Source organism: Euphorbia lathyris, chromosome 4 (assembly GCF_963576675.1).
Source record: "Euphorbia lathyris chromosome 4, ddEupLath1.1, whole genome shotgun sequence".
In the NCBI taxonomy this organism is placed as follows: domain Eukaryota; kingdom Viridiplantae; phylum Streptophyta; class Magnoliopsida; order Malpighiales; family Euphorbiaceae; genus Euphorbia; species Euphorbia lathyris.
Genome location: NC_088913.1, coordinates 87,868,444 through 87,879,748, shown reverse-complemented (window position 1 = coordinate 87,879,748; position 11,305 = coordinate 87,868,444). Strand labels below are relative to the sequence as shown.

General features: G+C 37.1%; 1 non-coding gene across 1 annotated transcript; it reads right to left on the bottom strand.

Moving 5' to 3' along the window:
• Positions 1-8,629: 8,629 nt before the first annotated feature.
• On the bottom strand, positions 8,630-8,736 carry LOC136228148 (small nucleolar RNA R71). Its single transcript, XR_010688482.1, has one exon. It is a non-coding gene; the product is annotated as a small nucleolar RNA R71 (small nucleolar RNA).
• Between the last annotated feature and the right edge of the window lie 2,569 nt (positions 8,737-11,305).

Sequence of the window (11,305 nt, the reverse complement as noted above, 5' to 3'; positions counted from 1 at the left end):
TTAATTTTCAAAGAATTATATTTAATCTTTGCATAACGGAATGATGTACAAAGTATGTGATTAGCAAGTCCGTAATCATTCCCCTAGAGCTATAAGAAGACATGTTGATTCTGTTGTTGACCTTTCCGTATTAGTTACGGTATAATTCGATCCTTTATCAACTACGTCCTTGAACTGAATCTTATGACTATGGGTAATGTCAAGTCACATATAGCGAGACGTTCGTTTTACTTGTTCTGGTCGAGTCAACTCCAATTAGATAGGTTAAGAGAAATCTCATTTCAATCTTAAGCTATCACCTTGCAAGGATTTAGAGTCAAGACTTCCACAAGCGATCCATGGACATATCTCCCATTTATCGGGAGTGATAAATGCTCAATCCAATGTATAAAGATCCCGCAATCACTTCCTGTGATACCCAACCTCTGCCGTTCACACCCCAGAGTCATCTCTGTTAAGGATCGTGTTACAACAGGATCAAAGCGTCACATTCAGTAATCCAGAATGACCAATTAACATTCCTTTGAGTCTGAGGATTATTTATACCTATTAATACCAATGAGATGAACAGGTGACAAGGATGAATCTACCCATCCTGTTATCTCAAGTCGGGTCCCCAATCCTAATGAACTACTTTTCATCGGATCCATGTAACTGTCCAGATATCTATATATATGAAGCTTGTGAGATCAGCTTTCTGTCGGACAGAAGACATTGTTACATGCAAGTCTCAACCGCGATATGTCAATCCCAAACATATTGCTTGACTTGGGGTGGTTTTAAGTTTATTAGTTTATTATAAAGTTTCGTCTCACTTCATGCTTGTATGAACACTTTATAATCACTTTAAACAAACTTACGGATTTCCTTTTATTAGACTTTATTTAGTGCTTAAAAGGGATTTCCTTTATATAGTTATAAAACATATATCTCATTAAAACAAATGATATAAAGAACACTTCATTTACATTAAGTTTGTATCCTAGAACAATTGTCTATAGGACACTAAACCCCAACAGGGAGTAACTGCAGAAGAATGAAAGATAACTCAATCATGGGGAATCTCAAAACTGAGTTCCATTAATTAAAAATTTTGCCAACATCAAAATGGGGGAGTTTGTTGAAACACCTTTCCACATGATTTTGATTTGACAAAATTATTTAAGTTAATCCATGATTAAGAGACAATTAAATTTAAGTTCTTTGATTTAATTGTACTAATATGTTTGTTCAATGGTGAGTACAAGTATATATGAAAACAGAATCAAAAAGTAAGACAGGACGAAGTCAGCATGAGAACTCAGCATAAGCTGAGTGGAGTGCAACTCAGCGGAACAGAAGAAAAGCAAGCTTCAGAACAAATATTTAAAGATGAAGCTGACCAAAGAAGCTGAGTGAAACGCAAGTCCTTCTCTAAACAAAAAGCTTGCAGACGAAGCTGACCACGGAAGCTGAGTAAGAGTAACTCAGAAACGAAGAACAAAAGCAACGTCAGTAAAGTCAAGCTGAGTGTTTGTCAGGACAGCATGAATGATCCATTTGCTAGGAGACAAGATCCGACAACTGTCTGCACCAATAATAGAAACCTTGGAATTACGCACAGAGTCAATTTTGAGATGCATGGGTCAACTTTCCGTTAGCTAAAAGACAAACTGGCACTAGAAGACACACCTACGGGAAGAAGACAAACCTGACGCCTGCGGAATTTAAACGACAGGATTGGCCTGCAAATCAGAAGCTGACCAGACCAATGTCGCAAGAAAGAGCCGTTTGAATCCAACGGATAATTCCGGATTCAAATGATTGTGTCTTCAGATTTCAACTATAAAAGGACAAGTTCATGCTTGGATCCTAAGCCGATTTTTGCCAAGAAAAATACAAGAGAAAAAGAGAAAAGATACAAAGCACATTCAAACAAGAAAAAGATCTTACACCAAACTTCCATTTCTGTGTAAAAGCTAGATTGATTTTGTAATCATCTAAAGTGTTCTTCATCTAGAAAGAACAAGTTTGTATCAATTGTAAAATTGAGAGAGTGGTGCTGAGTACTCGGTTTTAAGTACTCAGTGGTAGAGAAATCTAGGTGTTCGGTTATAGCACTTAGTAGGAGTTTAGTAGACGAATAGAGGAAGGTACTCTTGCATATTCAACTGCCTTGTAAACGGTTTGTGCTCTACCTTTAAAGAGCTCAGTATTGGATTGAAAAAGCCCGGAGGGACTCTAGGGACTGGACGTAGGCGGAGAGGCCGAACCAGGATAAGTCGTGCTGAGTAATTTCTAACTCTCTCTCAATATATCTATATATGTGTTGTCTGATTAAATTGCTCAGGATATAAATTGTAAAAGCTGACACTGAGTAATCTTGGTGCTGAGTTGGAAGCTGACCTCAAGTGTTAATTCCCAACTCACAAGTAAAACAGTTCTAGTCAGCATCTGACTAAAGCTGTCTTACATTTCTCGGCCGTGCTGACCTAAACTAAGTTAAGTAACTTAAAGAATCAATTAAGTCAGCATTATTTAGCGAAAAAGTTACATTAGTTCCTAACCCCCCTGGAACTAATCACACGGGACCAACACTATCCTGTTTGCAGTTGTCTGTCACCAGCTGTGGCATTGGAGAAATGCCGAGATTTTTGGTGAAGGAGCTTTTATCTTTCCTAATTTGCTTGCTTTTTTCTCAAAAAAAGTCAATACTATTATCAATAGCTTCAGGGAGAATAATTCTTCTGGTACTATCCAGAGGAATGCGATTCATCTTGTGGGATGGAGTAGACCTGGGGAGGGGATTGTAAAGCTGAATACTGATGGCTCGTGTCTTGGAGACGGAAGAATTGCGGTAGGTGGTGTTTTAAGAGACGAGGGTGGTGCCTGGGTGTCTGGCTTTGCTCAGAATCTAGGGGTGGGCTCTTCTTTCACTGCCGAGCTTTGGGGGATTTTCTCTGGAATTAGGCTTGCTAAGAGTCTGGATGTGAAAAGACTTCTGGTGGAATCTGATAACCTTGAGGTGGTTAATTTCTTCTCTAAAAACAAGGCTTTGTGTTTGGGTAACCAAAATTTAGTGAAATGGATCAAAAGATTATGTCCTTTCTTCGAGTCCATCTTCTTTGGACATGTTTTCAGAGAGCAGAACAGGGTTGCCGACCGTCTTACTGCGGAGGGCCATGTGAGTTTGTTGGGAGTCTCAACTTTCTCGCGTCCGCCGGAGTTCCTCCTTTCTTTACTCTCAAATGATCTTGTGGGGGTTAGCTTCCCTAGGCTAATCCCGGGCTAATTTGTGGGTTTTTTGTTTGTTTTTTCTTTCCCTTTCCTACCAAAAAAAAAAAATATATGCATATATAAATATATATTTAATAATTAAACTGAATTAAATAATTTTATTTTTATAATTCTCATGTCCATTTAAAAATAGATTGATTTAGAGGAATGGACAACTAAATCGAAACTAAGCTCCTTGTTTGTTGAAAAATATTGTTAAGCCCAAAATATACCTAAAATATCATCAATATTGCTACAAATTTATGCTATTTATAACTGTTTAGGAAGCTTTTACTCTCGAATATGTTTCTTTCTTGTAAGGTACATAAATATTTGGTAAAATCCAAATAGGAACAAAAAGAGCTCAAAAACGGAAGAAAAACCCTACAAAAGGAGTCGAAGACGACATAAATTAATAACGCCAAATCGAGGACGCGAACGAAAGCAGAAGAACCAAAAAACGTTCCGTGCCGCGACCGCGGCCCCCAAATTCTCGGTCGCGACACGCGTTCCCCAGCTTCTCCTTCCTTCGTTTGAAGACCAATTGATGCTCCCCCATTCTCGGTAGAGAATTTAATATTCTCGGTACGATCAGGAGATTTTAGAAGCCTAGTTACACACTTTCGTTTTCGACGAAACGCGATCGTTCGGGTGGATAAAGACGTCCTTTCGTAACAGACACGATCCTTCACAAAGGACACGATCCTTCACAACGGACACGACACTTCAATCAAGACTCTTCAACATCTATAAATAAAGAGTTGATAGAGAGTTGAAGATATGTAGAAAAAAGAGATTAGTATAGAATTTATGCAGAAATTCCGAATCAAGTGATTCAGAAGTTAGATTGCGATTCTGTAAAAAGCAATATGCTGTACACACATTGTTTATTCAATAATAACAAGTTTAGTAGCTGTAGACACCGAGTCGGAGGACCTGTGATGAAAACCTGAAAACAAGACGGTTGAAGCGATTGATTCCGAAAGTTTCAAAAATAATAAAATAAATAAGTTACATTCGGTCGCTGTTGTCGATCGGATAGCTCGCGAATGCTTAACGGCACGCGCGCACTCGATGTTTGTCGGACGCACGCATCCAACCATGAATGGTACGCGCTCGGTGTCCGAGCAAGACACGAGCTTGGCGGCACGGGACGCGCGCTCGACGGCCACGAGGCGTGTGCGCCCGGCAGCGCGGAACACGCGTTCGGCGGTCACGACGCGTGAACACCCGACGACGCGGAGCGCGAGCTCGACGGCCGCGAGGCGTGCACGCCCGACGACGTGAGACGCGCCCCGGTGCCCTTTGAATGAGTGCCCGACCGCGTCGGGCGGAAGCCCAACGGTAGGCGGGCGCGAGCGCCCAACCGCGTTGGGTGGATGCCCAACGGCAGTTGGGCGCGCGCGCCCAACCGCGCGTTGGGCGCTCGCCCAACGCTGTTGGGCGATCGCCCAACAATCGTTGGGCGGCCGCCCAACGGCTTTGGGCGACGCCCGATTCTACTCGGGCGTCGCCCATTGTTCCGGGACCCGTTTCCCTATAAATAGGGGCACGGATCCCAATGCAAGAGAAAGGGATTTTTTGGAGCCTTTCTCACTCTAGACATTTTTAGAGAGAGAAAGTGATTTTTTTGAGAAAAATATTTTTTTTTTTTCAAAAATTCCGAATTTCCCAAAGTTAAATTTTTATTAAAAAAAACACAAAAAACCGGAAAATCACGACTCGTGGAATCAATCGGCTTCGACTGTCAGATACCGAACTTGAGGTATTATCCGAGGACTAGACTCGTTTTATTTTATTTAATTTATTTCTTTTCCTTTATTTATTTTTATGTTATAATTTTATTTATTTTGTCATTTATTTATTTATCACGTTTTATTTAATTTTTCGTATTTATTTAATTCCCGTCTCGTGTTGAATAAAATTCGGTTTTGCTTTAAAAGAAAAAACCTCGTTTTGATATCCCAATACGAACCGTGATCCGATAAAAAGGTAGTTCGGGTGTTAAAAACGTTGTAATTATAAGTTTTAATTTAAAAGAATCTCCGAATAATGTTTTAAAATAAAAACGTCGTTTTAGGAACTTCCGTTATTGACTATAATCCATTTTTGGTAGTTCGGAAATCCAAAACAATTGAATTAGACTTAATTTAAAGTTTTTGAATAAATCTGGAAACAATTGGAGTGCTGCTGTAATTTTCCTTTTCTGTCACTAATTGCTGTTTACCGACGGATTTTCCGTCGGTAAATCTGCTGGAATGTAAAAATTGCCATTTCAGTCCCTTTTTCTTAACTTTTAAGCTTTTAATCCTTAATATATATACGTATAGTTATGTAATATATGTTTTCAAACTATTTTAGATATTTAGTGTATATAATTATTTAGGATGTTTGTATATCATTCTTTATTTAATTTTTAAACATAAGTATATGTATATATATGTTCTTTTTTATTCATTTGAGTTATATTAGATCCTATTTTAAAGGTTATTTACTTGGGCATTTTGGAAAATAATTAGTAGATATTGGTATATGTTATTTTTTATATTTAAAACTATATTAGTTGTGTATATATGTAGTTTTGGGGTATATGGGTTATGTTATTGATTATTATATGAAACTATTTTGGATAAAAGATTATTTTCTTATTTATGAGATTTATTTACTATTTTCACATTTTTAAAGTATAAATGTATTACATCTAGTATTTTCATACATGTATTATATAGTTCCTTTTTTATTAACTTTCATTCTCATATTCTCTTTTTGATTTAAATGTATATATATATATATGCTTAAATTGTTTTCTTTATTCTTTTGGCCCATCCATGGGCCCGGGTTTCAAATGGGCTTTATTTGAGTGTGAATCTTGGTTTAAATGGTTTATTATTATAATCATAATAGGTAAAGAGTCCATTAAGTAAGAGGGGAAAATAAATCACAAAAAGAGAGTTTTCAATTTAATCATTTACACTAATGAACTTTTAGAGGTTCCTAATGTAAATAAATGGAGTTATTTTTGTCAATATTTCTAAATTGGTTCCAAAACATCACGTTTTAAAACCTTAATTCGTTCCAAAGGCGGATTAAGCGAACATTGTAATTAAAATCGTTTTCTTTGTGAATAATAGAGTTTTTGAATCATTTTCTAAAAGGGTTTGTACAAAATAAAATTGACTTGTATGTTTAATCATGTTTTCCTATTAAAAGGTTTTTATTCTAACGTTTTCAAACACTCGAGTCGTTCCAATGGCGATTCGGGTGAACTTCATCAAGCGGGGTTTTAAAACGCTCCTAAATCGTTCCAACGGCGATTAAGGTGCGAACCATGTAAATGAACTCGTTTTGGGGAAATGAGTTAGCATAGAGTAAACACACAACATGACATTTAAATAAAGTTGTAAATAAACCACTTCTTTCTTCCCCCTTCTCTGTGTATGTATAATATAAATGGGTGATTCTTTACTAATATGGCTTTCCAATAATATATGCTCAAAACGGTTTCTGAAAAAGAAAGAAAATGTTTCAAATGAATTTTAAACTTAAAGAAGTATACGATTAGTCCGTTATCGCCTAATATGCTGAGTAGGAAGCCGGTGGTTCATAACCGGGCGATGTCGGGGTGCCTAGTAGCCTTTCTCCGGAAAGGAGCTAGCCTTCTCGGCTCGTACCTAAGTTTCCCGAACCCACACCGGTCTCCCGCAAGGGATCGGTGTTCATTTTCCCATTCGTGGGTGGCGACTCTTCCATATCTCCGAGCTCCGGTCCTGCCGAGCAGCTTGATTCCACGATTGGTTGCTTTCGGCGCCAATCACCGCTTACGTCGCCATGAGGTTGTCCACCCCCCGGTCCGCCCGGGAGATTAGGCCGCGGTACCTCGTCTAACAGTAGCGTTTAGTCATTGTTCCAGTTTAGTTTTCATTTTGGTAGTAGACCGACCCAGTCTCTATTACGAAGATTCAACGAGAAGATTGAGTAGAGGATCCGCCCCTGAGCCTGACAAACTCTAACGAAACCCAAGGAAAGGATTGATCAACCCGTTCACTTGCAAGCCGTCGAATGTTTTCATGCTCCATGTTCTCTGTAAACTTGTATCAATTTATATTTCATCTAATAAAGTCTGTTCTATTCGATAGATTTTTTTGCAGCACTTATGGTAACCAATCCACTAAAGTGACTGCTGGTGTTTTCATTAAAACGTATTTAATCCAAAATCTTTACAAGGAAACTTTGTTGAACACTTAGGCAAATTATTATCTCGAAAGAGTTTTAATTTGATTAAGGGCAACTATCCCGAAAGGGTTTTGTCATGTTCAAAGCCAATTAATTAGAGGTTCCGTCATTTATTTCATCTTTATAATTCGTACAAAGTTTAAAGTTGTTTTCTTTGCTTAATGCAAACAAATACATTCGTTTACTTTTCTAAAAAGTACTAAAAGTTCCTATCTTGCAAATTCATTCTTAAATCAGAATATTTTCTAACGTTTTCATACTCTAATCTAATTCTCATTCTAGCAATTTCAAAACCAAAACCGATTAAACGATTTTTCCATATCATAAACCTAAAAGTAAATTTAACCGATTGTAAATAAGTTTTGTTAAAAAACGTTCCCTGTGGGATCGATATCTTTTATTACTACAAGCGTATACCGTGCACTTGCGGAAATCGCTCAACAAGTTTTTGGCGCCGTTGCCGGGGAACGCCAAAATTTTTGACAAAATTTTAAATTTTTCGTGTTTTATTACGAATCTAGGTTTATTCATACTTATTCAAACTTTTATATTTTATTTATTTTCAATTACTAACATATTTATTTTTCAAATTCTGTTTTGTAGGTAGTTTCGGTTCGTGCGAAATTTCAAGTTCATGCGCAGTTCTCGAAGTTCAGGCACGTCACCAGATCCTATTGACCCAGAAATTGAAAGAACTCTTAAAAAGAACAAGAAAGAAAAGAAAAAGAAAAACAAAACCCCAATAAAAACTAAAATTACCGAGCCAGAAGTTATGGCCACACTTATGGATTACGCTAGGCCAGGAGTGGCCGGTGTAACAAACAGTATAGTTAGACCCCAAATTAATGCACATCATTTTGAAATTAAGCATGTGTTGCTTAATATGTTGCAAAATAATGTAACGTTTTACGGGTTACCTAACGAAAATCCTAATACCCATTTGACAAATTTCTTAGAATTTTGTGACACTTTTAAAATTACTGATGTAACTGCAGAAGCAATCAAACTTCGCCTTTTTCCTTTTACTTTGAAGGATCGAGCCAAAGAATGGTTAACTTCTATGCCAGTCGCATCAATTGAGACTTGGGAGCAATTAGCCCAAGCATTTTTATCAAAATTTTTTCCTTTAGCAAAAACCGCAAGAGTCATTAAAGAGTTAACATCTTTTTCTCAAAATGATAATGAAACTCTTTATGAGGCTTGGGAACGTTTTAAAGAACTTCAACGTTTATGCCCACACCACCAATTGCCCGCTGAACTTTTAATGCAAACATTTTATAATGGACTAAATCCTACAACTAGAGGTTCATTGGACGCTATGTCTGGAGGGTTATTCATGAAGAAAACATCTGCCCAAGCAAGAGAACTTTTGGAGGAAATGGCAATCAACAGCAGTATGTGGCCCGCAGAACGTGGACACGTACCATTAGCGAAACCATCATCCTCAACAACATCATCAGTTAAAGGTATAGTGAATCTTGATCCAGTAGCGATGTTGCAAGCCCAATTTTCTGCCTTATCGCACAAAATTGATAGGTTTATGGCACCGTGTGATTCTAATGGTAAGCCAATCCAAACAGATGTGGATTACGAAGGTATGAGTGAAATTGAACATGTAAATTTTGTCCAAGGGCAAAACCAAAATAATAACCCTTATTCCAATACATATAATCCTGGATGGAGAAATCATCCTAACTTTAACTGGAGAGATAATAATAATACTAATGCTAATCAAAATCGTACTACTAATTATCAAAATCAATCAAGAGATACGATTAGCACTTTATCTTCTAAAATCGACAAATTTATTGATGCTATGAGCGGGAAAATAAGTAATCACGACGATGGTTTTAAACAGATCGAGAATAAATTCGATAAGCTTATTAAAAACCAATCATCTAGCATCCATAATTTGGAGATTCAAATTGGACAACTCGCTAAATCAATTCCATCCCGCAAAGAGGGAAGTCTTCCAAGCCATAGGGAAGAAAATCCGAAAGAGCATGTTAAGGCTATCACTCTTCGTTCAGGGAAAAATTACTCAGGCCCGGAAATGCCCAGAAATTCAACTTTACCTGGAACTGATTTACCAAAGCCCAAAGAAGATACATTAAAACAAAAAGATGCACCAATTGACTCTAGTACAAAAACTTTTGTACCCAAACCACCTTTTCCACACAAAGTCCGCAATAAGGACTATGACAAACAACTTTTAACATTTTTAGACAAACTTAAGAATTTGCATATTAATTTAACGTTTATGGATGCGATTACACAAATTCCCAATTATGGTAAATTCCTCAAAGATTTAATTTCAAAGAAAATCAGTTGGGAAGGAATTTCACCCATCTCGCTAACTGAAGATTGCAGTTCGATTGTGTCAAGTAATTTGCCCACAAAACTCAAGGATCCCGGATGTTTTACCATTCCGTGTAAATTGGGAGATATTGAATTTCCCAGTTGTTTCTGTGATTTAGGAGCAAGCATTAATTTGATGCCATTATCTATTTTTAATAAGTTAGGCTTAGAAGAAGACATCAAACGTACCAATATGGTTTTGCAATTAGCGGATCAAACCACTAAAAGACCATACGGTATAATTGAGGATGTTTTAGTTAAAGTTGACAAATTTATTTTTCCTACCGATTTCGTTATTTTAGATTTTGCTTATGACGTAAATTGTCTGTTAATCTTTGGTAGACCGTTCATGAACATGGGACGTGCTCTAGTTGATGTGTCGGAAGGGAAAGTAGTTTTAAGAATAGGCGATGATAAGATTGAGTTTGATATGAATCAAGCGATGAAATATCCTATGGAGGATTTCGCTTGTATGAAACTTGATTTAATTGAGGAATGTGTAAATGACATTGTTCAAAAAGAAGAAATAATAGAACCTATAATGAGTGAGGAACTAGAAGATAAGGACCCAGAACCTTTGATTCGAGAAGATGGACCAGTTCCGCCTTCAACTATAGTTCCACCTAAATTAGAACTTAAAGAATTACCAAGTCATTTGAGGTACGCTTTCTTAGGCGAAGGCGATTCTCTACCTATTATTATCTCTAACAAATTAACACAAGTCCAAGAAGAGAAATTGAAAGAAGTTGTTAGAAATAGGATAGGAAGTATGGGTTGACAAATTTTCAGACTTAAAAGGTATTAATCCGAGCATCGTAATGCACAGAATTCACTTAGAAGAAGATAAGCCACCTAAAGCGGATAGGCAAAGACGCCTAAATCCGAATATGAAAGAAGTAGTAAAAAATGTGATTACTAAACTTCTGGACAATGGAATCATCTACCCTATCTCGGATAGTGAATGGGTTAGTCCAATCCATTGCGTACCTAAAAAGGGAGGCATAACTGTAGTAAGGAATGAAGAAGGTGAATTAATACCTACACGAACCACCACTGGTTGGAGGGTTTGTATAGATTATAGAAATCTAAATAAAGCAACTAGGAAAGATCATTTTCCTCTTCCTTTCATTGATCAAATGATCGAAAGGATAGCTGGTCATGCTTTCTACTGTTTTCTAGATGGTTACTCCGGATTCTTTCAAATATACATTTACCCGGATGACCAAGATAAAACAACCTTCACATGTCCTTACGGAACATTTGCATATAGGAGAATGCCCTTTGGTCTATGTAACGCACCTGCAACATTTCAACGTTGTATGACTGCAATTTTTAATGATTTCATTGAAGATATCATGGAAGTTTTTATGGACGATTTTTCAGTTTATGGAGATTCTTTTGATTCGTGCCTAGAAAACTTGGATAAAGTTTTGTCTAGGTGTGAAGAAACAAATTTGGT